Source organism: Aptenodytes patagonicus, chromosome 13, assembly GCF_965638725.1.
Source record: "Aptenodytes patagonicus chromosome 13, bAptPat1.pri.cur, whole genome shotgun sequence".
NCBI lineage: Eukaryota > Metazoa > Chordata > Aves > Sphenisciformes > Spheniscidae > Aptenodytes > Aptenodytes patagonicus.
In genome coordinates, this window is record NC_134961.1 from 17,639,056 (window position 1) to 17,666,859 (window position 27,804).

Below are 27,804 nucleotides of genomic sequence, written 5' to 3' on the forward strand. Positions count from 1 at the left end.
GCAGGTGGGTTTCAGATCAGCTCTTCCACATTGTTAAACCGGTATTACACATACACTGGTAGTCCAGTGTACCCATCCCACTCAAACCCGCTGGATGTTAGAAACACTCACAAGCTTTACGGACTGTTTCCTCCTCTGACAGTCTATTTTATTCAGTCCATACTTGTTCCCATTTTGAACTTGGATCTTCATACAATGTCCTAAAGCATACAGGAATTCAAGCCTCAATCATATGTAGTGGGGAAAGAGATGGTACAAGGAAATAATTAGAACTGTTGGGGTTTTTTTAATCTTTAAGGACAACTCAAAACTAAAGCTGCAGGCTACCATCTTTCCTAGACCACTGAGACTAACTACTAAGGACCTCCTGCTTGTGGGTTATGCTATGGTACTCCATGTGAGTAGAAAGGGTGAGAGTATCCGTACCTCTGTGCACGTGTTCTTAAGCTGAAGTTGTGACATTGGCTTTTTAATATCTATTTCATAACACTAATGCACATACACAGAGGCACGGATGTTCTGTCCCTTTCTAGGTAAAGCTCTGTCCAATCCTTGTTTAGGATTGTGAACTTCAGCAGGTTTAGGAGTAGTCCTAGGTATAAGCTGTTGGGCTTTTATGAATGTACAAAAATAGCATAGAAAAGAAAGGAACAAATTAAAAGAAATTTAAAAGTGTTGACAATAAATGAAAATTGGTTTTGTAAAGTATATATTGATCAGTAGGCCGGTAAGTACATATTGTGGTGGAACATGGATTTTTTAAGGAAAACAAAGAAAAGAAGAGGAAACTATCTTCTCTATTGAATAGGATTTCTTATAAACTACCCACAACTTGGAAATGTTCATTCCTTATACTCTTAAATTGTTTAAATATTGAAAGACATCAAATGGGAATGTGTGCTGGGATTGTGTTTGAGTACTTCTCCAATAAATAGGGTACTTACTTAAATCCATCTCCCTTATCAAAAGGTGAGCAGAAATGCTCCTGTCAACTTCAGTGGGCTTTGCAGATGCTATCTGTAAGATCTGAGATCAGAAGTTACTGCACGGAGCTTGTAGTAGGAGGGGTCATGGCTCTCCTGGATTTTGTGTAGCGCACATCTGTTTTTCTGAATATTTCTAAAGAGTTGCATAATGTTGGCAACTGGAATAAACAGTTGGTTACTGCAATACAATGTAGCGTTAGTCATGATTTATCAAGCATACAGTCCTGAAATTTGGCTATGACTGATGCCCATTCAGTATAAATCAAGCAGGGAGTTGTGATGCATCACTAGGTAATCCTGGGTAAAAGCGTAGCACCCAAATTTCTGGTTTAATTTAGAAAACCTGGCTACACACAGTTATCAGAAATATCTACAGATGATAGAAACTGCTGAGGTTTTAAGAGGACTGTTTTCCTTTCTACACGCGTTATGCCAGGTGGGGTGGGTAATGTTGGAGTTGTATCAATTGTTTTTACAGTTTTCTGAAGTGGCCATTGGTGATTTCTGGGATAATAGTGTGGAGAGGCTTAGCACAGCTGAGAACTGGGATACTGAATTTTAAAATAAGAAAACTTACGTCATCATTTTTTGATAGAATGGATTGAAGAACTTTAACTTGGTCTACAGACTTCTTTATGCCACCTGAAGATAAAAAGGGTGTTAGGGACCTGGAAAGGAGTCAAGCATTTTCTGAGACTAGAAGAATAATGTACCAAAGGAGTCCTGCAGGTAGAGAAGTAGCATTAAATGGAGAATGAAGGCAATATTGATTGACTTTTCTTGGGTAAACTGTGGAGGAGGCAGCAAAGGAGAGAAGAAAATGAACAAAAGCACCGTGCGCAAAAACCCCTTAACACACCCAAACTCTTCTCCCTGATGCCTCCTAAGCAGCTCAGTGCCTGTACCCTCTGAGCAATACTGATTCACTAAAGAATTTTTCCTCCCTGTAAATAAAGAACAAGTTTCACGCTAATCCATTTTGACCTGCCATCGGTGGCCTGGAACAAACACAGCTGTGCTGGTTTTGGTTGCTGGTAAGAGATTTGTTGGCTGGAGTCAAATGCAAAAAGACTGGGAGATCAATGGTGTACGCATGGTGAATGTGGCATCTGAGTAATCTTGGTGTTTTGCCTCTTAATTTCCCCCATGGGAACGCTGTAGTGATGAGAGCAGAGTGGCATCCCAACTGAAGTCTCAGGGGAGATAATTACTGGAGCATGATGAGGGTTTGCTAATTGTAGAAGGCTCTGAAGACTTGTTTTATTCCTTTATGCAGACTCTTACTGGGAGTTGAATTTAATGATAAAGGAAAACATTTTTAAAATATGAAAATATGAAATTGGGGGAAGAGAAGGGTTTATTGATAATACAATCTATTCAAAGTGAACACTAACATTTTAAAATATCTGAATGTGTAGATGGCTGAATATAGACATGGAAATGTTTTCACAGTGCTGTGGCCAAATGTGTGAATACTTGTACAAGAGAACTTTCATGATAGTTAAAGATATTGGAGGAACTGAAGGGAGCAGGTATTCATTTCACCAAAGGGAAAAAAACAGGCCTGAGTGACAATATTTTCATTTCTCTTCACCATTTTGTCCTTTGGGATCAGACTCTAGGTATGCTGTCTTCCAAAAAAACAGGTCAGCGGGGATGGAAATTACTCAGCTGGAAATTGTAGTGTTTCTCAGGCAAAAGTTTTCAGCCCAAGTAAATCTGAGGTAGTATGCCTGAGCAAGCAAGCAGCAGGTATCTATGAGAAGTCTGGTTTACAGAGAGCGGCAGTGCACTGACTGTTGCATATCACATTATCAAGACAGTTTAACCTGTTACTGATGCGATCAGTTGGGCTTTTATGTATATTGGCTTGTTACTGCTATTCCACACTGAAAAACCTGAAGATAGAGCACCCTTAGTGGAAACACTTGATCAGTCTGAAACAGAAACTGATTGACAGAGGTCAACAGCATCAATGTATGAGGGTTTGTTATGGTCGCGAGAGCCTCATATTCTCCTGTTTTGGAGTCATGGGAAGTAGAAAAGAAAGGAAATAAGATAAAAGGATTTCTTTTCCAGTGTGTGCTCCTAGGTAACGGTATGTTCCGAAAACCAAAACTAGATAAGCACTGCAAAAAGGCTGTCTGAATGGTGTTTTGAATTTTAAAATGTTGGTAACCTTAAGTAAAAAATGAATATTGCAACAGCGTCTGCATCCTTCCTGCAATTTCCTGGGAGCGCTTTAGTAGCAGCACTTCTAAGACCATGATCAAAATGCTGTCACATAAAAGCAACTTGAAACTATGTGATTAAAGCTTGGTCAATTTATTTTTGCCTAAAATAGAGATCAAGAGACTTTTTGCCCCAAAAGCTGTGCTCAGTATGAGAAGGAAAGCAGTTTGACTGTGGGAACAGGATTCTCAAAACCTCATGTCAGGGCTCTGATATCAAAATCATTAAACAATCCAGACCTTTTGCAAGAAAGACTACATGACTACACCGAGATACAGATCATTTACATGTGAATTCAGACTCTACCAAAAAGAGTAGCAGACATAGTTTTCAGTTTTACTGGGTAGTACCTTACTACATACTTGGTTCCACTGAAATAAATGGTATTTCTTGCATTTCTCCAGATTCAAATCTCTAGTGCATCATCAAAAATAAAAACAGTTTCTACATAGCCCATTAAGATTCACGAACAAGGTCCTATTGCCGTGGGCTGTATACAAATGAAAGAGATGGTCTTTGCTGTGAAGGACTAGCAATTAAAACACAAAGGAAGAAAAAAGTGTACATCGTATTTTCATGATACAGGATGAATGAGCAGATGACTATTCCTTCTAATAACACAACCTTATTAGTCTGTGCATAAGCTGGTATTTCTGTTGTCAATAATAAGACAGACAGATCTCGAAGCAGAATTCAGTTGGGGAGCTTGTGCTATGTTTAGTATAACTGTTGGCCCAATATGGAAATTTTTACCCAAAATTCAATCCCAAAGCCACGTCCAAGGCTGCAGGAGAAACAATATCCAATAATCTCCAACTACTGCAGGTCAAAGTCTAACTGTAAAGCATCTTAATCACTTACTGCAGGTACATGACTGGCCTGTAAAACAAAAAGGCTACAGAGTAAATGAAAGATTAGGAAAAAAACCATTGTGGGGTGCATCTAAGTGGAGTTTCCTTTGCTGGCAGAGTAGACTACTTGCTCCAGTGCCTTCATGAGACAGGAAGCCAAGGCTTTTAAAAATCCTTAATAGAGTAATAAATGAAAGTAGAAGTTCTCCATGCGATCTTGTGGTGTGATGTTGGGATATTTGGCACTATGCAAATTGCTGCAGCTGGCAGGTGCTTCACCACTTGCAGTCATTTATTAGTTGAAGGAGCAGCAGGATGCCAAAGGTCTACAGTAGGTTGCCTGCATGCTCCCAAAGGCAGTCATGAATCACTTCAGCATTTAGCTCTTTAGAGCATCACAGAATATGAAAGAAAAAGTAGCTTGCTGTATCAGTCTTTTCAGAGTGTTTGGAATCACAGATTGGAAGAGTGTTTCTTCAGTTAACCCTGTGCTCAGAGATGGGTTTTTTGTTTCTAGGCAGAAAGTCCCATTCCAATAGCTTTATTTTTGAGTTGTCAGCTTACCTCCGTACAGCTGGTAACGTCACATAACCCACCACTTCTGAAATCAAGAAACAGGGCCATAGGTAGAGCATTAATTTACTACATAGTGTTGTTGGGTACAGTCATGAGAACGCTCATTTTATACTGCTGGAGTTAGCTTTGAAGAGTAGGGATCCCATAATCTTTTTATACCTGATACTGTTGCAAATGAGAATAAATGTCCTCCTTTTATCTAGTAGCACACCTCAGTCCTACAGCTGAGCCTGTCTCAGCCTCACTGACAGTACTTGCTACTGGACTAGACGCACATGAACAGGAGCACAGGAGGGTCTGATTCAGTTGTGCCTACAGAGCTCTGTAGGAAACGTTTTTAGCAGGACTAGATGGCTGAATAAGCCATGAAAAGCAGGCTCCCTGATCAAACCTTTGAGGCTCAGCAGAACCCCCGCTGAAGCTACTGAATATTTTGCTTGCTCAAGGACAACTGAGTTTGAACTTTTTCTTTAAAAGAGCAAGTGGGCGTATCGTGCACAGTTGTGCATAGAGGTAAGCAGTAATGTGAACAGAGGATAGACATCAGATCTCGGATTTCAGCTTCAGTAGCAATGTCCTTTCAGTTCTTGACCAAATTATTTATTTCAAAAAGTACATGTCTCCCCACGCTCTTCTAATCAGTTGAGTAGAAAAAAAAAAATCAAACCACCTACTCCCATGTTGTAAGGACTGACTGTTCGAGTTTAAAGCATTTCAAGTGCTAAATATAATATTTGCAGTTCTGCAGCTCAGCTATTGGAGGATTCAATAGCTGTTTGAATACCAGTAATCTCTTGGGACCCTGGCCAGGGAAGACTTCATTTAGTTTGTGTGGGAGTAGGATGCACAGCACTCCCCAAAATGGGTCCTCTAGCTTCTCTGCTTAATTCTCCACCTATATAAAGAAGATAATACACTTCTATTCTATAAGAAGTATGGAATTAATACCTGCCCTTAGGGGTCCCCGTGGTGTCAGTTCTTTAAAATCTTCTTAACAATTTGTCCTGAGCAAACAGAACGTAGTAAACTGGGGATGGTAATAGAGTCATTCGGTCTCAGTGGATAACATATGCAGTTCCTATTCTGGAATGCCTGGTTTTCTAGTTCAAGGAGAATAAGGGTGATGTCCTATTGACTCCGTAAGTGGTTAATGAAATACCCTCTTTCACCAGGAAGACTGCGTAAGAACAGATTTTTGTCATGAAGTGTTAATAAAATATTTAAAATGAAACATGATGGAAATACTAAAGAATAGGAGGTTTGACAGACAAGTTCTGGATTAGTAGATGTAATCTGACATTATCACCTCTAGCTGCCTGGCTGGCATGTGCCAGAAGCCACAGCCACGGCAGCAGGGGTAGCAGGGCTGTATGTGAGCCCCAACATCAGCTCCCACAGTGCAGCCCAGTGAATTGGTCTAAAATCACTTGCATCAGGGCTCAGACTGTGAACTGAGCCCCCTTCTTCATGATGGGGGCTAGTCGTACAGTGGCGGAAGGTGATGTTGTGAAGAACACAACTAGAACTTCATCTCGGATCATTAAATCTCTCTGATACGCACCATAAAGAGCGAGCTCTGGGCCCCAAAAGGTTGGTGTGTATTCAAGGAATTGGAGAGACTCTTTCCCAGGCTTGACTCCATTTTTCAATAACTCTGCAGCATAAGAGAGATGCTACTAATGTTTCCCGCTGCTGCTGTTTGATGGAGTACAGGAAACTTTAAGTGGCACTGGAGCCGGGACTCAGACTTCGAGTGCTACTTCAACACCCGAATAGATCATTTCATTTGAGAAGCAAGGACAAGGAAAGATTGGTGTTGCAGAGAGTGGAAACGTACTCCGATGGGGCAGTTTTCTGGGTTGCTATGGTGGGAGTATGTCCTGCTGTGCTCTGTTGTAACAGCCTTAGAAATACAATGACTAGAGTCTATTCCAGTGTAGATTTATGAGGATGCTGGAGCACTTACTCCAGAGCATATTTTTCTCCCCCCATTGCTATAGTCAGTTGTTGTCAACAAATGTTTGTAACTCTTCCTGTATTTTACTCCTGGGAATAGAACAGAAACAGACCCTTAAATCCAATAAACATGGAAATGGGATAAGCTTCCTTTCTTTAAAAAACTTTTTTTTCTCTATTTTCTTTGCCTTTTACTCCAGATCTGAAGTTCTTGTTCTGGCCTTGCAGCTCGAGGCAGTTTGGGTCATCACTGCCTACTTTTCCCACTCCAGCTCACCCCCATTTCATCTGATGAGAGATGAGGGCAGTGGCAACCAAAACGAGGTTTAGGCAAAGTACAGGCACTCACCAAAAGTTCCTCCCCAGCCAAATTTTCCCTCCATTTCTTTTATGTCAGCAATCACAATTGTGTACCACATACCAAACTAGATCAGATCAATTTTTTTTAATCTTCTTGTGTTTGAAAAAATACTAGTTTTCAGGCAAATCCGTTTCCTGAGCTGGCTCATTGGTCTTATGTGATGTGGAGATGGTGAGACAGAGCAGACTTGAATCAATATGAAGTCATCAAGCAACAAGAGCTGAATATTGTGTTTTAAGTCGTTCTTCTCTTCTGTAGGTGAAATATTAACTGTCTAACTCCTTCTCCTTCAAATTGTCTTTTTGGGAGGAAACAGGAGGGAAGAAGAGAAGGGAAGGAGGGTTTTTTAGACATTGGCCTTCCCTGAGGAGAAGATACCTGCTTAGATGATGAGGAAATCATAAATAATTCCAGTACAACCCGTAGAACAAATAAGGCATGCTGAATAACTCCTTTTTAATTTATTTTTAATTCCCCATGTCCCCACTAGGTGCACAGCTTCAGTAGTCAGTGTCAGCATGTGCTCTGCCAGCCCCATGGATTATTGCAGTTACTTATCTTTATTAAAATACTCCTGCGCAAAACAGAAAGCGAGGCGTCTGCTCTGTGGGTAGGTGCTGGAAGCCTAGCGCCCGGTAGCCCGCAGGACCTGGAGGGGCTGCTCACGCTGGGAATTTCTGGGCCTCATCATAGTTTGGAGGGTTGGTTTGGCTTTCTTTGCTGGCTTAGCTCTGTCAGAGGTTTGAAGAGACTGTACTTGACCACTCCTAGCAGGACAAGTTTGGTAGCTTAGTGTTTACGATGAGTAAAACCTGGCTAAGAACGTACCTGTGGTGTGTTTTCAGGGGCACCAGTTTGGTCTTGTTAGATATTTTGTAAACTACTTTTAGATTTGGGGTTTTCCTATACCCTATACCCCTATAATTGTCACAGAGAGCAACGTGATCAGCTATTTGATACATTTCCCTGCTTCTCATGAATTCTTACTATTCTTTTGCCGAAGTCATGCTTTGCTGCTGTAACCTCTTTTTTTTTTTCAAAACCGAATTATTCTAGTCTACATGGCACATCATGTTTTCTACATAATGTTTTCTTCATTTTGGGGAGGATTATCATCATGTATCTCTTTTAAAAGGTGTGTTTGTATTTATTTCTGTTGTCTAAAGATCACTGTGCCAGGTCCTTATCTGTGAATCAGTGGAAACAGGTTGTAAAAATACTTATGCGCTAAGAAGTGTCTAGATTTCCTTGTCTGGAGCAGGCTTAGTGTCCTAGCTCACGATGTGCCACAGCTGGCAGCTCCGGGGATGTTGGGAATGAGGATGGCGGAGGAGAAGATACGTCTCAGTATACAGATATTGAACTATTTGGGAAAAAAAGATAGTTAATCTGTTCTAAATAGTAATATGTTTCTCTAAATAGCCTAGAAGCATCACATTGAGTTAGAGTTGGGAAGGGAAGAGATGTATTGCTGGGTTTCATTTTGAGGGCTTAATACTGCAAATACCAATTTTTATAGCTGCTTTATCTGAATTCATGACAGATTATCCCTTGGCTTTATATTAGTGTATAATGTTTTTAATATTCACAGATTCATAGTTCAGCAACTGTAATCAAATAATTACAGATGCCATTAGCTGAGTTATTGCACCAATCTGGGTGTATTTCAATGGATAATTTAATAAAATTAGCCCTGAACTTCTGGAGCCCTCTTCTCTGCACAGAAATGAAAGTGCTACTCTTAACTTCGTTAAGAAACTCCAGCCTTGATTATCAGGATCTGAACATCCAAACATTTAGAACTTGTTTTCCTAAATTTCTACACCCAGAGGCATTCACGGGAGGACATCGAATTAAAAAATAGAACAGAAACTCCCCATTTACACAAACCACATGTGGGAGGGGAGATTGGAGCAGCGATGCCTCCTGCTCTGGCTGCACTCCTGGAGCAGAGAACACGCTGAGCAGTTATCTTCATCAGACCTTTGGGTGGCAGGCACGGTCAAAAGGGAAAGGTCTCTCTGTCTGTAAGCAGTTCCTCCCCACCCTTAACGCTTGTCTGTGAAAGAGGTTGTTCATCAGAAAGGTCAGGAAGATAGTATATCAAAAACGCTGGGAAAGAACAACAAAGGGAAAGAAGGAAATGGGTGCCAGAGTGCCTGTTAGAGTTCCCCTCCAGTGTCTCGGACACGGACAGAAGGCTCAAGTCTACATTTGATGATGGTTACCCCTCGCGATGACCGTTGTTCTTTAAAATTCAGTGTCTTTGCTTTACATGGTGTAAGTCATATAGTTTACAGTAAACGAGTCCTTAACGTGTAGCCACTGACAGCAGGGATTTGTGCTGCACTGCATTTGAACCAGCTTTAAACTCGTATTACATTTCTCACATAGATTTGGAAACAATGGTATAAACTAGACGCAAGGCCCGCAGCTGCAGAGCAGTTGCATCTCTTCAGGTGTTCCCTCCAGAAACTGCTGAGGCCGCCTGAGATGTTGTCTCTCACGTTACCCAATCCCCCCAATTCTCTGAGCATTCATATCCTTCACCCATACACACCGTAAAAAGTCAGAGTGTTTAATTTATGTGGCATCGATGGGGGACAGAAGCTGGGGCAGCGAACTTGGTGCCGGAGCAGATCAGGAGCATCCACTCCGTCCATTCCTGCCATCCTATGGCTGGAGCCTGCTGCAGCCGTTCGGGCAGTGGATGTTTTCACGTGAGAATAAATGCACCTGAGCGTTCAAAGGAGACCGAAACAGTGAAGAATCTCATTATGAATACAAGAGAACCAAAATAAAAGGATTAAAGAAACTAAGGGATTCATTACCAGCATTACAGTGGTCTGGATGCTTCTGACTTAGGAATTCCTTAAGCTCCCACTACAAAGCCTGCATGAGTAGGGCAAAGGAGGCTGACATCCGTCTCAAGCAGCGGGGCAAGTATAGAGCAGCTCTTCCCTGGTGCACACTCACAAAGCAGTGGCTTACGGACTTTCTGAGTCTAAGGTTTCATCCATTTCCAATAATAACTGTCTGTTAATTAATACTGCTGATCTGTCCCTTTATAAATAAAAACAAAGCTGTTGGGAAATTATATACTATGGGATCGTTTTCAGCAAACAAGACTGTAAGTAGCTTTTTTCCTTCTGTCTGGCCCAGGAGTGAGCGACACTTTGGCGATCCAGAAGGATACTGTTGTACCGAGGTGTAAGCGTGGGGACTCTGCCCTTCGGGACACTTGACACTCCCCAGTATAAAACTTTGCAGCTGAAATTCTCTGCTCTGTGATAAGCAGAAAATCAGGCAGATTTTCATAATAGTGTTTCAGGTAAGTAGGGAAAAATAAATTGGAATTCTAGATCAAGCTTGTTGTTGAAACACTACCCTGTTTCTGGGTTTAAATCCCTTCTCATTCTCAGCCCCTTGGATATGGTTCCTCACTTTCTATGCTGTGTATTGCTGTGTACTATTAAGGGAACGTTATGTTCCACTTGAGAGGTGGTAAACTGAAAACCACATAAATACTCAGGGAAGAGCTCTCTGAGATGCTTCAGGACTTAAAGGGCTATGAATTTGCAAGCTCTACTAGCATGATCTCCTTTTATGTCATATATTTGTATCAAAATATAGTATTTTCACGCTCAGATTTGACACATGGATTCCTTCCAACAGGAATAGAAAGATGGCATCAGTCATCTGTATTTAAAATCCGAACAGAGGAAGTTGCATATAGGAACTGGCATTAGGTAATGAGAGGGAAGATGCCAGTGATTCCTATTGATCCTCAACGTGTGACCCTGAGCGAGTCCCTGAATCTTTCTGTGCCTCAGCCTGTGATGCTGAGACATGATTAGCATGTGTACTTTATCGGCAAGGATGTTGTGCAAGTTATTTAATGAATGCTTGCAAAATGATTTGCGGCATTTGAATGAAAGAGGCTGTGTAATTGCAAAGCACTGCTGTATTGTATAATTGCATACGTTGCAGGAAGCGTATGGCGAGCCACTTGCTTGCTCCCTGCTGAATAGCCCATGAACAAATGATCTTTTTAGTGCTGGAAGGAAAATCCTGTTACACTGAAGCGTAAGTGTGGATCCTCTGCGTTTCTGGGCAGTTTACGCTTCCTTGTGTAAAACTCGGTGATGAAGTTCGCTCCTGTGTGCTAAGCAGATTTTCATAGTGGTGTCTTCTGACTTGAAATTATTACTTAGGCAGAGAAAAATATGACAAAGTCAGCAACTTCCATCTCAACGGCAGGGAGAAAAATATCACACGTCAAGCGTCTTTCCATCAGGATTGAGACCTTGCCACTGGAGGTATCCTTGTCCCAGAGAAGGAGGGCAGTCCTTGCATGTATACTGTCAGTCCTCTATACTCTTCACATGTCCAGCTGGAAGGTCAAATCTGCGGATGTCTCTTATCTGTCACACAGTACTGAGTCCTTCCGAATGAACGTGTATGACAGCGAGGAAACTGGTCACTGGATCTCACTCAAGAGCCAGCATCCCACATCGCTTGTTTCTCCCTCTGCCACCTCTGACTTCAGGGCTGATGCCTTCTCTGATTTCCTGACCCCTGAAGTACACCATACACAGCTCCAGCCAGGGCTTTGTCCTTCTGTCCTTTTTTTGTGATCTTTGCACTAGAATTCACAAGCTGTAGCAGTGCAGAGAGGAACCAGTTCAACTGTCACTTTTGCCACCAGTTTTTCTCCTAAGCAGGTGCCTTTATGCAGAGTGCTTCTGTTTTAAAACTTTACTGCATGCGTCAGGCGGCTTCAACATGAAACTGAAAGCACAAAAGTATTTACTGTTAAAAAAAGTCTGTAGGAAGTGGTCCAAGGACCAACCCACATTGAGGAGATGAATTCTTACTGATTTGGCCTTTTCCCCCTTTAACACACGAGTTTTATTAAAACTTCCTGCTTGTCTTTTGAATCTTGCTCTTACACTTAGAGAAGAGGCTGTGTGCATCTCGCCCTGTGCGTGCTCGGCGGGTGCAGGAGTGCCGGTCACGACGTTGTCCCCCGCGGCGGCAGCTCTGGGAGCCTACGGCAGGTTCACTGCTGAGCTTTGTTCCCCCAGTGAATGGGAAATCCTCCATGGGGTCTTTGTGTAGCTGCTTTCCTTTTGAAAGCGCCGCGGGATCCGTGCGTGTGTGTAATCTGTTTATATTGGACGACTACAGTGGTCATTTCACATGTGTGTCAATCAGGCTTGAAGAAGGGATTGAGTCTGGCAGGGACAGAAAGGAGCTGGAGCATGTGCAGAATACGTATGGCTGCTCCTACGTGATGGGATCCTGCAAAGGCTACATTTATGGGTGCATGCTGAATGAGTATGGGGAGAGGGCAATCATTTAAAACCCCTGGAGTATGATTACAGTTCCTATGGATATACAAGTTAATCTGCTCTAAAAAGCGTTTTGAACTCTCTTTTGATCCCTAGGAAAAAATACTTCATAAGAACTGCCCCTGGATCCAGCAAAGGTTCCTTGGGCTCAGCACAGCAGTCAGTAGGTGGTGGCAGGGCAAGGTGGGAGCGGAGGACAAGCACGCCGGTTCTCCCCAGCCCTTAGGGCAGCAGCTGGCAGGAGCTCACCGCTCTGTAATACCGGAGCACTTGTGCTCTGGCCCCGGCATGCTGGGTCAGCGCCCACGGCCAGAGCCCCGACACACCACATAGCGCCTACATATTTCAGCTCTTCATCTCTTTAAGAAACAACAGGAAAACTTCCCAGCAGTGCCCCACAGAAACAGAAAGCGGACAGAAAGTCACTTGTTGGTGCTGGAATACTCACTACCACCTGAGCAGGCTCGACATGGGAAAATTCAAATTTAAGGAGCTGGACCCCAAGGCTTCTTCACAAGCATTTCTGTGTTCACATAAGACATTGATGCACTGGAGTGTTGGGTGCATATTTTTTCAGTTTCTTGCTATTTTACCTTCCTTTCTCCCTGTAGCAGCTGAGAAATGCCATAGAGCTGAATTCTGCCTTTTCAGGACAGTGACCACTATACAAACACCTCTCAACTTCGGGTTTAAAAACACTTTTTAAAAATTAGCGTGCAGTTCATTTTGTTCCACGTGGAGGTGCATGCCCGTGAATTTTGAATGTGAATATAAAGTCCACGGATTCAACTTAACCTGCTTCATTCCTCAGTAGGGATTTCACTGGGATGGAAGGACTAAAGCTGCTGCCCACCCCCAGACATGAGCTGATTTTGGGAAGGATTTGCTAATGTTTAAGCTTTAAGGTAGCACAAAGACAAGAAGTTTGAATTGCTATAGCTATCTTGCCTAAATTTGATTTCAGTCCGTTTTCTTTAGGGAACTACTCATGAGCTCTATTTGAATAAGCAGTCTTTAATAATAAGCCCAGATGTGCTTATGATTGTAGGTGATGTGTTTCCGTAATGGATGTTGAATTATTCTATATGATTTGGGAAAAAACTCCTGAAAGAGATTTTTAAACAAATAGGCCAGTTTCTTAGGCAGATGCCAATTTAGGTGATAATCTATAAATAATTATTCTTTGTACCGCTGCAGTTTAAACCAACCATGACTCCAGCACGACAGTTTGAGCTGTGCTTTAGACAATATGTTGTCAAAAATCAAGTCTTTGACTTTTTCTGTGAGTAAATGTGTGCCTTGTGTTTGCAGTCCAGCAGGTGGGCTCAGCGACAGGTCCCGGGGAAGTGCCAACTTCCCACTGCTCGTTCTGACGCTCAGGCGAATTCGATGGGCTTTGCAGCTGACGGAGCCGAGACTTGGAGGAAAACTTGGCAAACATGAAAAGACTCCGGACTACACAAGGCCTTGGGCTAACCTGAGCCCTGGCTCTTCCAGACACGAGAGGAGCAGTTCCCTGCTTGTGCTAGATCCAGCACCTGGGTTCAAACACATGCTCTGAAATGACCCAGCTGAAAACTGCTTTCTGTGCTGTAAGGCGTTTCCAGGTGTGTACAGGCTTTGCAGAACAAGAGCTCCTGTGTGGTTTGTGCGCGTGTATTTGTGACCGAGAAGCCCAGGACCGAGGTGTGACAGCCCCAGGGACGGGACGCACTGAGCATCCCCAGTCGCACGGGCTCCGATATCACCATGTTGTACTGCATGGGACAAACCCAAAGTCACTAACGGCCAGAAAGCTAGTTAGCTGGGAAAAATCATGCACTTAAGTGGCAAAACTCTTAATATCTTCCAAGAGGAAAGAAATCTGGGAAAGCATTTCAGATTTCTTCTTTCTGAATGCAGATCTAATTTTTTAGGCCAGCTGAACAAAATGTCTGTCTAGAGCGCTCCAGAAAGAGGAACAAAAGTAAACTATAAATATTCAGCTCTTGATTTCAGGTTTTAATAAATTATGAGCTCTGGGAGAAGCATTTTTTTTCTTTCAAATATCAAATGACTTGATTCATTTTATAATTTGGTTATATAGTGCTTGTCACCTTCTATCTGGATACAATACAGCCGTCTCTGGCAACGCTTTAAGATGACACATCCCAAAGGAAATTGGGTCCAAAGGTCTAATGAGGAACAACCACTCCCCCATGAAAGCTGAAGTCTGTATATCTGTATCTGTATCTGTGTCTATATCTATAAATAAAATCTCCTGCACAGGAAGGTCTGATGTGAGACACGATGTTCAAAGATTACTTGACCTATATAAAAATCACTGAGCGCTCTGGTGACAGCCCCCGGGGCAGGGTGATGGGTAGAGGCTCACTCTGCTGCTGTTTGCCTGCAGACCTGCAGCGTAGGCTCTGCTTGCAGCACTGCATTGATCAGGACTCTGCCACTCAGCTGCCTGCCAGCCAGCCTTGCACGGACGGAAATCTGCCATCCATGTTTCAGAAGCACACCTGGCACACCTGGATGCTCACTGGAAGCCAGGCTTCTTGAAGGTGTGTCTTGTGGCCCAGCCGGTATCACTGGCTTTGATTGAAAATCTCGAGATACAGACACCTTCTGCTCTAAGGGAGCTTATTGTGAAGCCAAAGCAGACTTAGGCCCCTCTAAATTGTTAATGTTATACTTCACTGATGTTTACCAAGAAACACACGTGGCTACACGGTGTAGTGTATCGGCACCACCTGAGCATGCCTGATTCGGTTAGCGACAGAATAGCTATGATGTGTTGCTGGCTCAGACCACGCTCCTGAGCACACTGGTAGAATAAACAATAAATAATTATTCCACCAGCTTAAAAATTGCCCATTGTTTTTCAATCTTCAGAGGCAGTTTTCTGGATGGATAAAAATATGCAAGAGCTGAGCTCTCTGGGTCCTGGAGCGCTCAGGCTACTTAGTGGGAACTGAAGGAAGGAAACAATGCGAGTTCCAACTGTTGCACGCACAACCGATGGAAAGAAAACAATTCTGCTGATCATATGCTTGTGTTGTGAAGCTGAATTTCAGGGGACTGAGGACATGCAATGCACTGTAAATTCCCTTTAGTTGTTAATGAGCTGGATGTTACCCACTGCTGAGGAGGAAGAGGCCTCAGCTCTTACAGCAGCAGCATATTTGTGTCGCTGAAGTCGTGTCACTCGCAGTGTGCCGGCTCATGGCAGCGGTGGTGGCAGGGGCTGCCGGGTGGCTCTGCACTGCTCTATGGGGTGTTAAGTCCATTATAAACTCTGCCTTCCCTGGTATGGCCATAAAAAGTGCAATTTGCCTGGTTAGGTGTGAAATACATGATGTGCTTGAGCAAAACCCCTAGATACCAGCACATAGTTATTATTTCAAGTGTTCTGAAACTGGAAGAGCTGTGCTCAGTGATTTACACTCGAAGCAAAATGCCCTTAAGCAAAGTGGCCATTCAAATGGCTGCTGAAGTGCCTGAATTAAAATAGCTGTGCAATATCAGGGTAGCAAAATGTCCCTCCACCTCGCTAGCTGGGATCTGCAAGAGCAGGGCAGCTGAGGCTGCTTTGGCTGAATAAACTCTGGTTTGAGTGTGAGCGGTTGGTGGGTACTGTCCCTCTGCCAGGTCCCCGAAGTCTGGAGCAAGTGGTTCCCCTGGGAAGGAGCATTCGGAATTGCACAGTTTAGGGTATGTTTTGGGGGGATTTTTGCTAAAACAGATCATTGATACATCCTTCCCTCCGGATAACGTCTTACCTGGTGTTTGATAGGAACTTCACAAGCTTGCTGGTAGTGTGAAGAGAGGACTGCCTGTTGCCAGCTGTCTGCCAGACCCACCGTGCAGATGTTCCCTTCCCGAGGACAGGGCATCCCAGCTGTTACCGTGGGAGGAGCGGCCCATTCACCTGCCCTGACCGACCGGGGGTTAGGTGCCAGGAGTGCTGGTTCACTTTGGGCTGCTGGGCTGCGAGTCGTGACAGCTGCTCTGCAAACACCAGCGACGCCTCTGCCATCTAACAGCAGGTATTATCACTGGCTGCCTCAAATTGGTTTTGGCATAAGTAATTTGAATTAAATTGTCTATTTGTAGAATTTAAGAAGTCGTATATTTTATTAAATAACTATACCTTAAATCCCTTTTCAGACTTCCAGATTCAATAAAGGGATAAGACCATTGTCTTCTACTGGAAGACCTCAAAGCGTATTTCTAGGAGTAACGTGTTCATGTTAGAGATGTTGTGTGGCACGGACAGTTTACACGAGCTTCCCCTGCTCACACAGGCCTAAAAAGTCCTAGAAAGAGACACAGTGTTCAGCCTCTACTACACCAGCACCACACTGGGTAACACGTTCGAAGTGGTGGTGTTTACACCATGAAGCAATGTTTTCACCTTGGTTTAATAATGGAGAACTGAGTCCAGCCTTAAACCAAACTGTCTCCCAAGTAATTTCCTGGGAACAGCAGGTCCTTTGGGGAAAAAATCCACATAGTAAAATAAGCAGATACTGCTCCTGCAGCATGTCACATCCCTAGAGACGTTTTATGGGGGAGATTAAATACTGGCGGGGTGACAAATGGAGCCATAGCTGCTACTCTTCCCCCAGAGCCACGTTCACAGCTTACAATCCTACAACCTACATCAAGCCTCTTCTCTTACTTTGAGAAAATTTTTTTAATTCACTATTTTCCAGAACAATCCCAGGCTGGGAATATTTAACAGCACCGGGCACAAAGCACCATAACCAAGTTATTTTTCTGTTTTGCTCCGAATGCACATGGTAGGCGCATGTGTAAGCAATCAGGCTGTGTGCCCACCATTCTTCTTCACCAGCCTGCTGCCGCGCTGGCCTGCCGGCCTGCCGGGAGGAGACGATAGCAGCTGAACTGGTCCTGCACCACTCACACGCAGCCACACAGCTCTCGTTGCCTTTTCTCCTCCAGATGGCCACACTAGCAGCAGACTTGACCAAGCTGACACAGGAGATGAACTTTATCTTGTACTTTTGTCAGCAAATCTTCCTCTCCCTGGCTAAGGCATTTCCTGCTTGCACAGGCACATACGTGCTGCCTGCCTTAAGGAATCAATGTTTCACCGACTAGGGTAGCTGTGACACAGGAGTTTGCTCGGTATATCCCAAAGCAATGCAATCTCTGCCTGTGCTTTGAGGAACTGTGTTTAGTAGCTGTGGAAGAACAATCCCCAAATACAATGAGATGGCACGAGTGGGTTCTGCACTGCTGGTTCCTGATTTCAAGAAGTCGGCTTAATCTGTGCTCTGACATTCTTCCCCCTGAGCTGGAAGACAGGGACGGCGAGCAGGATGAACCCCCCATAATCCAAGAGGAAGCAGTTAACAACCTGCTACACCACCTGGACCCTCACAACTCTGTGGGGCCGGATGGGATCCACCCGAGAGTGCTGAGGGAGCTGGCAGAGGAGCTCGCCAAGCCACTCTCCATCATTTATCAGCAGTCCTGGTTAACGGGGGAGGTCCCGGAAGACTGGAGGCTTGCCAATGTGACGCCCATCCACAAGAAGGGCCGGAAGGAGGATCCAGGGAACTACAGGCCTGTCAGCCTGACCTCGGTGCCAGGGAAGATTATGGAGCGGTTCATCTTGAGGGCGCTCACAAGGCACATGCGGGACAACCAGGGGATCAGGCCCAGCCAGCACGGATTCATGAAAGGCAGGTCCTGCTTGACCAACCTGATCTCCTTCTATGACCAGGTGACCCGCCTAGTGGATGAGGGAAAGGCTGTGGATGTGGTCTACCTGGACTTCAGCAAGGCCTTTGACACCGTCTCCCACAGCATCCTCCTAGAGAAGCTGGCGGCTCACGGCTTAGACAGGTGTACTCTGCGCTGGGTCAAAAACTGGCTGGACGGCCGGGCCCAGAGAGTTGTGGTGAATGGAGTTAACTCCAGTTGGCGGCCGGTCACGAGCGGTGTTCCCCAGGGCTCAGTACTGGGGCCGGTCTTGTTCAATATCTTTATCGATGATCTGGATGAGGGGATCGAGTGCACCCTCAGTGAGTTTGCAGACGACACCAAGTTGGGCGGGAGTGTTGGTCTGCTCGAGGGTAGGAAGGCTCTGCAGAGGGACCTGGACAGGCTGGATTGATGGGCCCAGGCCAATTGTATGAGGTTCAACAAGGCCAAGTGCCGGGTCCTGCACTTGGGTCACAACAACCCCATGCAGCGCTACAGGCTTGGGGAAGAGTGGCTGGAAAGCTGCCTGGAGGAAAAGGACCTGGGGGTGCTGGTTGACAGCCGGCTGAACATGAGCCGGCAGTGTGCCCAGGCGGCCAAGAAGGCCAATGGCATCCTGGCCTGTATCAGAAATAGTGTGGCCAGTAGGAGTAGGGAAGTGATCGTGCCCCTGTACTCGGCCCTGGTGAGGCCGCACCTCGAATACTGTGTTCAGTTTTGGGCTCCTCACTACAAGAAGGACGTTGAGGTGCTGGAGCGTGTCCAGAGAAGGGCAACGAGGCTGGTGAGGGGTCTGGAGAACAAGTCTTCTGAGGAGCGGCTGAGGGAACTGGGGTTGTTTAGCCTGGAGAAAAGGAGGCTGAGGGGAGACCTCATCGCTCTCTACAACTACCTGAAAGGAGGTTGTAGTGAGGTAGGTGTCAGTCTCTTCTCCCAAGTAACAAGCGATAGGACGAGAGGAAATGGCCTCAAGTTGCACCAGGGGAGGTTTAGATTGGATGTGAGGAAAAATTTCTTCACTGAAAGAGTGGTGAAACATTGGAACAGGCTGCCCAGGGAAGTGGTGGAGTCCCCATCCCTGGAGGTATTTAACAGACGAGTAGATGAGGCACTTAGGGACATGGTTTAGTGGGCATGGTGGTGTTGGGTCGACGGTTGGACTCGATGATCTTAGAGGTCTTTTCCAACCTTAATGATTCTATGATTCTATGATTCTTCATTGACTGGGGAAATCTTGCTTCCAAGGCCGCTGTTTTCTTCGTATGTAATGTACAAAACATCTTCCTAATTCATGCACTTCATAACGCATACATTTTCCTATTTTCCCCAAGAATTATCTTTATAAAAGATTTGAAATGCTGCATTTCTTAAAAGTGTTGTATGTTATTAAGATTTTTAACTGCAAGACTTAAAATTTGATATTGAAAAAAAACCCTAGTTGATAAACATAATTTTCATAGCCTGTGCATCTGTAAGGTTTTTGTTAGACCCCCTGAACACAGGATTGAATATAAAATCTGTTGTTTTACAGGGCTTTCCCTTTTCGGTTGAATCAAAATCATACTGGAAACTTCATAAAGATCTTGAGAGACCTGTGGCCACAGCCATGGGTGAGAAGGTGGTTCCCAGAACACGGATTTAGCTTAAACCCAAGTATGACAAACCTAAAGATGGGATATATTTGCTGCCACTCGTGGTGGCAGCTGGATTCTCTTAGCTGCATCTGGGGTTTAAGAAGCCTTTGGATGAGCCCCCAGGGGGGGTCTGCAGGAGACCTAGAGCTAATGATATGGCAAGGAAAAAATCTGGAGCATCTAAGCTTCAGAAGAAAGTTTAGATCTGCTTGTTGTCCCTGTGGTTACTAGCGGAGCTAAACTCTGGTAAGAGATGCATTTAGACTTTATGCTAGCTACGTATATACTGTAACGCAGCCAGTATTCAACTCTCCGGACCCCATGATGCAAGAGTTTTTTAAGCACATGTATGCAGTCACGAGTTCTGCAAGATTGCCTTTACCTTAATGCCTTTTCATCCAGCCGTTGTATCCGTGCTGCTTTGCAAAGTCAAAGGAAACGGTGTCTCTTTAGGGGACGTGGGAGCAGCAGCTGCAGTGGCACCGGTCAGTACTGCTGAGACACAGCTGGAAGGGCACTGCTGCCGCTTCTCCTGGCCCCTGTCCCCGCCTGCCTGCCTGTAACAGCCGAGCCAGTAGCTTTCAGAGAGTATTTTATTTACCCTTTATGAATTTAGATGCCTACGGTTCCTTGACTCATCTCCGTTTACGTCGCTTGCAGTTTTGTGGGAAAATTCCCAGCTGGGATTTCCCTACATCCATACTGGGGATGTGCAAGCCCTAAAAACAGCTGGTGGTCCTTACCACGCACACTTACCCAGCCCCTGCGCGTTGATTTTAAAAACGTCCCTTGTACTCTCCCTGCTGTCACAGAAACCATCTCTAATAGTTTCTAAACCAGCTCTGGTTCTCCCTGACCTGGGACAAACTTCACCCGGGGCTCACCCAGCCCTGCGAGCCTGGGGGGGAAGGGGGTAAAATAGCGGGGGGAGCCTCTGAGCTCGTACCTGGGCGGGAGCCTGCTGCCCGCTGCTGCCCGCTGCTGCCCGCTGCTGCTCCCCGCTGCCCTCTGCTGCCCTCCGCTGTCCCCTGCTCCCCGCTGTCCCCTGCTCCCCGCTGCTGCCTGCTCCTGCTCGCTGCTGCCCTCCGCTGTCCCCTGCTGCCCTCCGCTGTCCCCTGCTCCCCGCTGTCCCCTGCTCCCCGCTGCTGCCTGCTCCTGCTCGCTGCTGCCCTCCGCTGTCCCCTGCTGCCCTCCGCTGTCCCCTGCTCCCCGCTGTCCCCTGCTCCCCGCTGCTGCCTGCTCCTGCTCGCTGCTGCCCTCCGCTGTCCCCTGCTGCCCTCCGCTGTCCCCTGCTCCCCGCTGTCCCCTGCTCCCCGCTGCTGCCTGCTCCTGCTCGCTGCTGCCCTCCGCTGTCCCCTGCTGCCCTCCGCTGTCCCCTGCTCCCCGCTGTCCCCTGCTGCCCTCCGCTGTCCCCTGCTCCCCGCTGTCCCCTGCTGCCCTCCGCTGTCCCCTGCTGCCCGCTGCTGCGGCCGCCTCAGTGTCCAAACCAGGCACCAAAGCTGGGGATCCAGGACTTCCCCAGGTTACAAGGAGTGTTTGCAGGTAGTGCGTATCCCTTGAGTCAAACGCTGCACATGAGTATTTCTCTGGTGATTTTGAAATGATTTCTTGTAACTTCAGGCTAAGACAGATTTTCCCATTTCTTCAGCTTAATACCTACCTCTAGGGAAGGAGGAGGGTGGTCACGCTTCCCTACAGGCTTCCACGTACCGACCTTTCAGGGTTTTTTTTTTTATTATTTTAAAATCGACCCAAAATACATTTAGAAAGTCCAACAAATAACTTTTCCTCTAAAATAAATTCTGCCTAGTGCTGCGTGGGTTATTACACCACACCCCAGGCACTTCAAAGTAAGAAAATGAATAATTAATCATAAGTGTGACTTGAGCACTAACTACACTGTACACATTGGCAAAATTTCATAGGGAACATTTTCCTCTAGTAGAAACCATCAATTGAAATTCTACCTGCTGTTTTAAGTGGGAAATTTCAATTTACCCTAAAAGATTATTAAACGCTAACGTAACCCTAACTTTGGGAATCTGTTTAAGAGTGTTTCCATGAAAGAAAAGCTTTTTGGACTCAAAAATAACGTGAGTTATGTAAGGAGTGAGTTAGAGAAATACTACAGAGACAACTCCTGAAATACCGATCAGTTTGCAGCGCTGCTCCAGGTTACTTGAAGGGCCATCCAGCCCCCCGCTTACTAGTTGTTAATGAGAAAAGGTCATGGGCTTTTGTGTGGGACACAGAAAGGGATGGGCTGCATGTTAGTACTTGATTAGCATCGTTAGTACTTGCGTCCCGTGAGGCAGAGGGAAATGTCCCTTCACGACAGCGCAGCTATTGCAGAAGGGCAGCGCTCGCCTGTTACCTGGCACTTGCAGCTGTGAACAGATCGTTAGCACGGGTTCTAGCCCACGTTTATGTTGCATCTTATGGCAAACTGCAGGCTCCGCTCCTCTCGTTGTTGCTAGCGCTGCGACCATCGGTACTCTGACTCGTTTGGCTCCTCACGCGGGAAGATGCGCTGGCAGCGCCATTTCTATGAGGCGCTGCCAAAATACAAAAGTTTTCCCAAATACCTTTCTCTGGGTGTTGCGATGCTGCTGTTAGGAAGATGATTACGCCTCTTACCGTCATACTCACTCTGAACACGGTACAATAACCGGGCCTGCAGCTGACGCCCCTTCGGCAGGGAGGCGTTTCGCCCAGGAGGGCTCTGCCCGGCCCGGGAGCCCCGGGGAGGTCCCCGCACGGGAGCTGGCCCGGCCCCCGGCGCACAGCGCGGCACCTCTGCCGGCGGGGCCGGCAGCTGGGGCTGCCTGGAGTTCCCCGTCTCCCGCAGCCCGGCCACGGCGCTGGGGGAGCCCGCCGAGAAGCGCGGTGTGCCGGGCGGTAAGCTCCCGTTGATTGCAGCCGGCGCGGAGGGCACGCGTCGGCCCAGAAACACCCCTTGGGAAAGCCAGCAAACCCAGAGGAACAACGGGAGGTTTATTACTGGACTAAACCTTCCGGCTGGCTGCTCTTGGGCAAAGTGGCCGCTGTGTTTGAAACGAGAGGCGTGCGGTGTATGGAAACCTCTGGACAAGCAGGTCTACCCCTGAAGCTCCCCTGGGACGCCTGTGCACACCGTGCTGTCCCCCCGCAGCCAGAGCGGTCCCTCCCCGGCTCAGCCGCTCCATCACACCACTTCTGCAAGGGGAGCAGCCTATTTATTTTCCTCTTCCTGCTTTCAAACATTGTAGTGCGCTGTGTGTCCACTTCATCCCTCAGCTTCCCAGGGAGTGGTTTTGGGGAAGTTGCTCTTCGGGCTGGCGGGGCTCATCCTGAGAGCAATTCCCCGGCTCAGTCCGTGATGAGGAGTGCTTTTGTCCGAGCACTGCCTCTAAAATCCCAGAGCCTTCCAAATCACTTTCCCCTCCTCTGAAAGAGCAAGCTGCGGGTTCGAAAAAAAATTATGCGAAATCTGGGCTGAAATTCTCACATATTGACAAGGTTCCAGCATGTGGAGCTTTAAAAAAAGTCAAAAAACCCGAGCACACAAAATATGGTGAAATGCCTCGTATAGGAATTAAGAATTGGCAGCGCTGCAGGAGCTTGTACACCTGAAAGGCCTTTCTCGCCTGCCAGCCTACTTCAGGTACAAATGGTTGGTTGTTGTTACCATTAAGATCGAAAGATAAGGGGGAGCTGGCAGAGCCCAGGAATGCAGGCTGTTAAGGAGACATCTCCCACCCATCTCGGCTCACAGGGTTTGGGGCAAGCAGCTGCCCTCCCCCCGGCTAGCTTCCCCATCAAGGGTGCACAGAAAGTCACCTTTCCATTACAAGAGCTCCCCTTCGGACTTAAAGCTTTTATTTACTGCTTTAGCTCTGCAAATCCCAACATGCACTATTTTTAGCTTCCGCGAAGATGGACCACGATTTACTTTGTTCCTGAGACTGATGTCCTTGTGCCTGCGCAGCAGAGTGCAGCACCCTGCTGCCTTCTGCTGACTGGCAACCTTCACTCACTTGACATAAAACGACATTTTTTTGGCTAGAATCCTCGAGTAGCAAAGGGGACTTGCATACAATACCTGGTATGGGCTCCTTGCACTGACTCTTTTAATTGTCAGCAATTCTTGTTAAGGCAAGACTGCAAAGGTTTAAACACAATCTTCTGTCCTTCCCTGTTCCTGCTGAGCACTCAGATGTGTTTAAATCCCCCTTGGTGACTCTTGAAGTATGAATGTGCTAAGATACAGAGTATTTGTCATTGTGCACACTAAATGTTTGTATCGGTGCCATCGCCTGTGGCCAAAACAATGAAACTTTCTTCTCTCCAGAAGTGGGAGCAGAGATGGCCCTTGCAAAGCTTGGCTCTGTTTAACGTCAAAGCGGGTTTTGCAAATTTAGGATGAATTCAGCAGCTCTGAGGAGGTCCCCCTTCCTGCACCACTGGTCTCACCTTGGAAAAACCTTGTGCGGAGTTAAAGCCACGGGCCCGGGGGAAGGCTCTGCCTGGTGCTTGGCAGCTCAGCACTAGCACCGCTTTGGAGGGAAGCAGGGAGCTGGTCCTTTCCCAGACCTGTCAAATGAAGGGGAAGAGAACAGCAGACTGGCATTGGGGACCAAGCTGTGTCAGCGTGGCTGTATCCCACATGCCGGGCGCTTTGTGGGAGTGGGGGAGTGCAGAGACTATCCATCATCGTACCCCGATGCCCGGCATTAATAAAAAGCAGGTTTAAGGTAACAGAGTTGTTGTGGCATGTTGATGAAAGCCACTTCCTCATGGTCACAGCACCCCAGAAAATCCCTTCACACCAGCAACGCTTTGCGTCAGCGAGGTACGTGCATTGCAGACCATGACGGGCCGTGACGTGGGTCTGTCCCAGGGACGGCTGCCGTAGCGGGCTGCTGGGCTCCCCAGCCAACTGCACCGGGAGCTGCAAGAGCAGCCCCGGTGAGGCTGAGAACAGGGCTGTTGGGTTACAACAGACAATATCCCTTTTCCTTTAAAGAAGTGTGAAAGGTCTCAACAACGGGCACTTCCTCACCAGAAATATTCCTCTTCAGTGTGTTTGCCTTTAGGTGCTGCGTAATCCTCGGCTCCTGATCTTAGTGCCTCGGTCCCTAGGTAGTGTATCTACAGCAATATTCAAAATCCAAGCGGAGCAGCTTGTGTTCTTAAATTGGGTTTGATTTTTTTTCATTGTGCAGCTTTACAACTATGTCTTTCTAACGAAATAAGAAAACCAAACTATGAACCTGAATGACTAATGCCATTGAAAAGGCTTCTAAAGCAGATGTCCCTGGGATAACCAGTGGATGAGCTATGCTTTCTGGGCAGAAATAATTTTCACAGACCTTAATGCTGATCTTTCACATAAAACCTCACTCTACTTACCTGTTAGAGGGAACAGAATCTCTTTCAGTTACACGTATTTTTTTTTCAATTACATCCATTTCAGTTACACTTGACCCACTGACTGCCAATACCTTTAGGTTCAAACAAATTAGTCTTGTCACATATTAAGATTTTGCATTTCATCTGAAAATATCCGTTTAGTTCAGATAACATGCCATCTAGTTTCCTTGCTAAAGCTGCTTCACAGACTCATGTGAGACAAATACTACTGTCAGTTCCATTTCACGGACTGAAAAACCGAGGCACGGAGGAGATCAGGGCTGCAGGGAGACTGGAAAGGGTGGTGGCAGGGCTGAGCCCGGCCCTGCCCGGTTTTGTCTTCTTGTCCTTACAATGAGTCAGCCAAGCCTCCTCCTTAAACACCGGCGGGTTTCCTGGACCGCTTCAGGGACTGTGTGAGTAGCCAGGGAACAAATGTAAAACGCAGCATGTGTATTTAAGGAAGAAAGAAGATTGAAAAGGTATGCACAATAACGCTGAGTGCTTTGGAAATCACGGCCATTAGGTCAGATTATCATTAAATCGCCGCCTTGAGCAGAGCCCAGGGGCCTCAGATCAACCCAGACAATATCTGCGTCCAGCGCCGAGGAGCACCACTCAGCGTGGCCCTTACGGGGCCGCTCTGCCAGGTTTTTCCTGCTGAGGGGCTTTAGCAATCACAGAGATGTTGGCTCTGTGCTTGGAACGCTCCAACCTGCGCTCAACTTTCCATTCAAGTACTAAACTTTCACGAAATAAGTAAATAAACGTCGATTGGCCACTGAGAGCTGAGACATGAAACATGCAATTAAGCAATTTGCAATGTACATTTATCTTTTGGCATTTTTAGAAAATTACAGCTGCTAAAAGAGAGTAGTTATCTTTCATACATTTCCTAATCCATTGAAGTCAGCGCCATGCTGAACTATTGGGTTGGCAAGGCGAGAAGCCAGCTTACGTAGGAGAATTACATCACTGTCCCTCGCATCATCCTATCATTAGTCTTAAAATACAATACATAAATGCCACTAAATGAAAACTAACCCAAGTAATTTACTTGCACCCGCTATATCTCACAGACTTACGGGGGGTTCTGTACTCTTCGTTTCCAGGTATTTCAGATGCTATATTAGATGCATCTAACTTATTGCAGAGTCCTGCTGCCTGGATGGGGCTTGGGGGCGGCATGAGCGTGGTGTCCCCTCCCCTCGGGTGACTGTAGGGAAGGGAGCACCCCATCTGTAAGCTTCCCCCTGGGATGAACGCTTGGTGAAAGCGGAGGGGGCTCCCCAGGGAGCTGCCCTGCACGCTCCAGAAAGGGGGTGCTGCTGGGGGAGGCAGTGGGCTGTGAGCAGACAGCCGTACGGACCCAGCTGGCCGGCTGTGCCTAGGGGCTCATTTGGGCCATCTTTAAACGGGTGTGCTTAGCCTGTGTATCAACTTGCACAGGGCCCTTTCAGAGATGCTGGGTGAGGTGACCCAGAGGAGGACTCTGCTGCTCACCTCAGGAATTATCTGGTGCCCAAGCACTGGCTGGGAGCAGCAGCACACAGACCATTTAGTTCCAGTTTTTTAGAAGTCAGCTGTCCAGAGTCAAGGAATTACCACCCTTTACAGGGAGGGAAACAGCAAAAGAAATTAATCTTCTCCGGGGCAAGTAAATGTTCCTATAATACTCATCATTTAGTCAAAGAAGTGCCATAAAAGCAATACTTCCTGAACCTCTTGAGAGGGGTTTTGCTTTAAGCACAGACCTGACTGACAATTAGGAGACCTGCAATTGAGGTAACGGAGACCCGAAGGGGTAACGGAGAGCCCAAGGAATTCAGACTCACACAAGGACAGAAATACGAGGACCGGGATCCCCATGAAACAGAGACAATTCTATTGGACGTCACTACTTTTTTTGCAGTAAATCCATGGCAGTCCTACCACACTAACTCTATCAGTTTTGGAAGTGAGAATCACTCAGTAGCTCCAGCCAAAGTGCATAAGGGTTTTTTTCTGTTGGACAAGAAGATAACAGAAATCGTCAGTGTTGCCTTGTTAATTCTTAATTTCAAGATGTTTTTGCACTGAATCTTGAGTGTTGACCACCCGGGACCAGCGGGGCTTTGCACTTCTCACTTCACATGTGATCTATACAGGAAAAGCGACTGAGTGTAAGGTTGGAGTGCATCTCCCTACTTCATATCAAAGCTCTATATGCTGGTACAGGTTGCAGAAAAACATTTAACTTTATACTATAGCTATAGTCAGAACAAGGTTTAGGAGACACAAGTAGCTTCACTTTAGAAAATTGGGGAAGTGCCTCCTTGGGAATAGGGCTGTGTTAGCAGGGTATTTTGGCTGAATAAGTGAATTTGCATGCAGACTTTGCTGCTTCAACAAAGCAAAAGAAAATATTTTTCATCCTTTTTGGCTGTTAATTTTTCCAGAATTTGCCTGCTGGGGTAATTGTCTAGGGTGGCGAGCGATTAAGATCTGTTTTGCAAACAGAATATAATGAGGTTTTAATATCTGGCATTTCCACAGCAATACCCTAGAATCCCCATAAGATAAAATACACAGTCAGGAAGAACAACAGACATCTCCTGGGTTGTCACCAAGGAGTCTCTGGCTTCAGTGCCTTTGTGTGGTTTTTAAAAAAAATGAATGGAGATGTAAGATTGTAATTATCCATGATGGCAACACAATGCTCATAATGAGAAAACAATGCTCTTTGGCCTTCAACCCAGG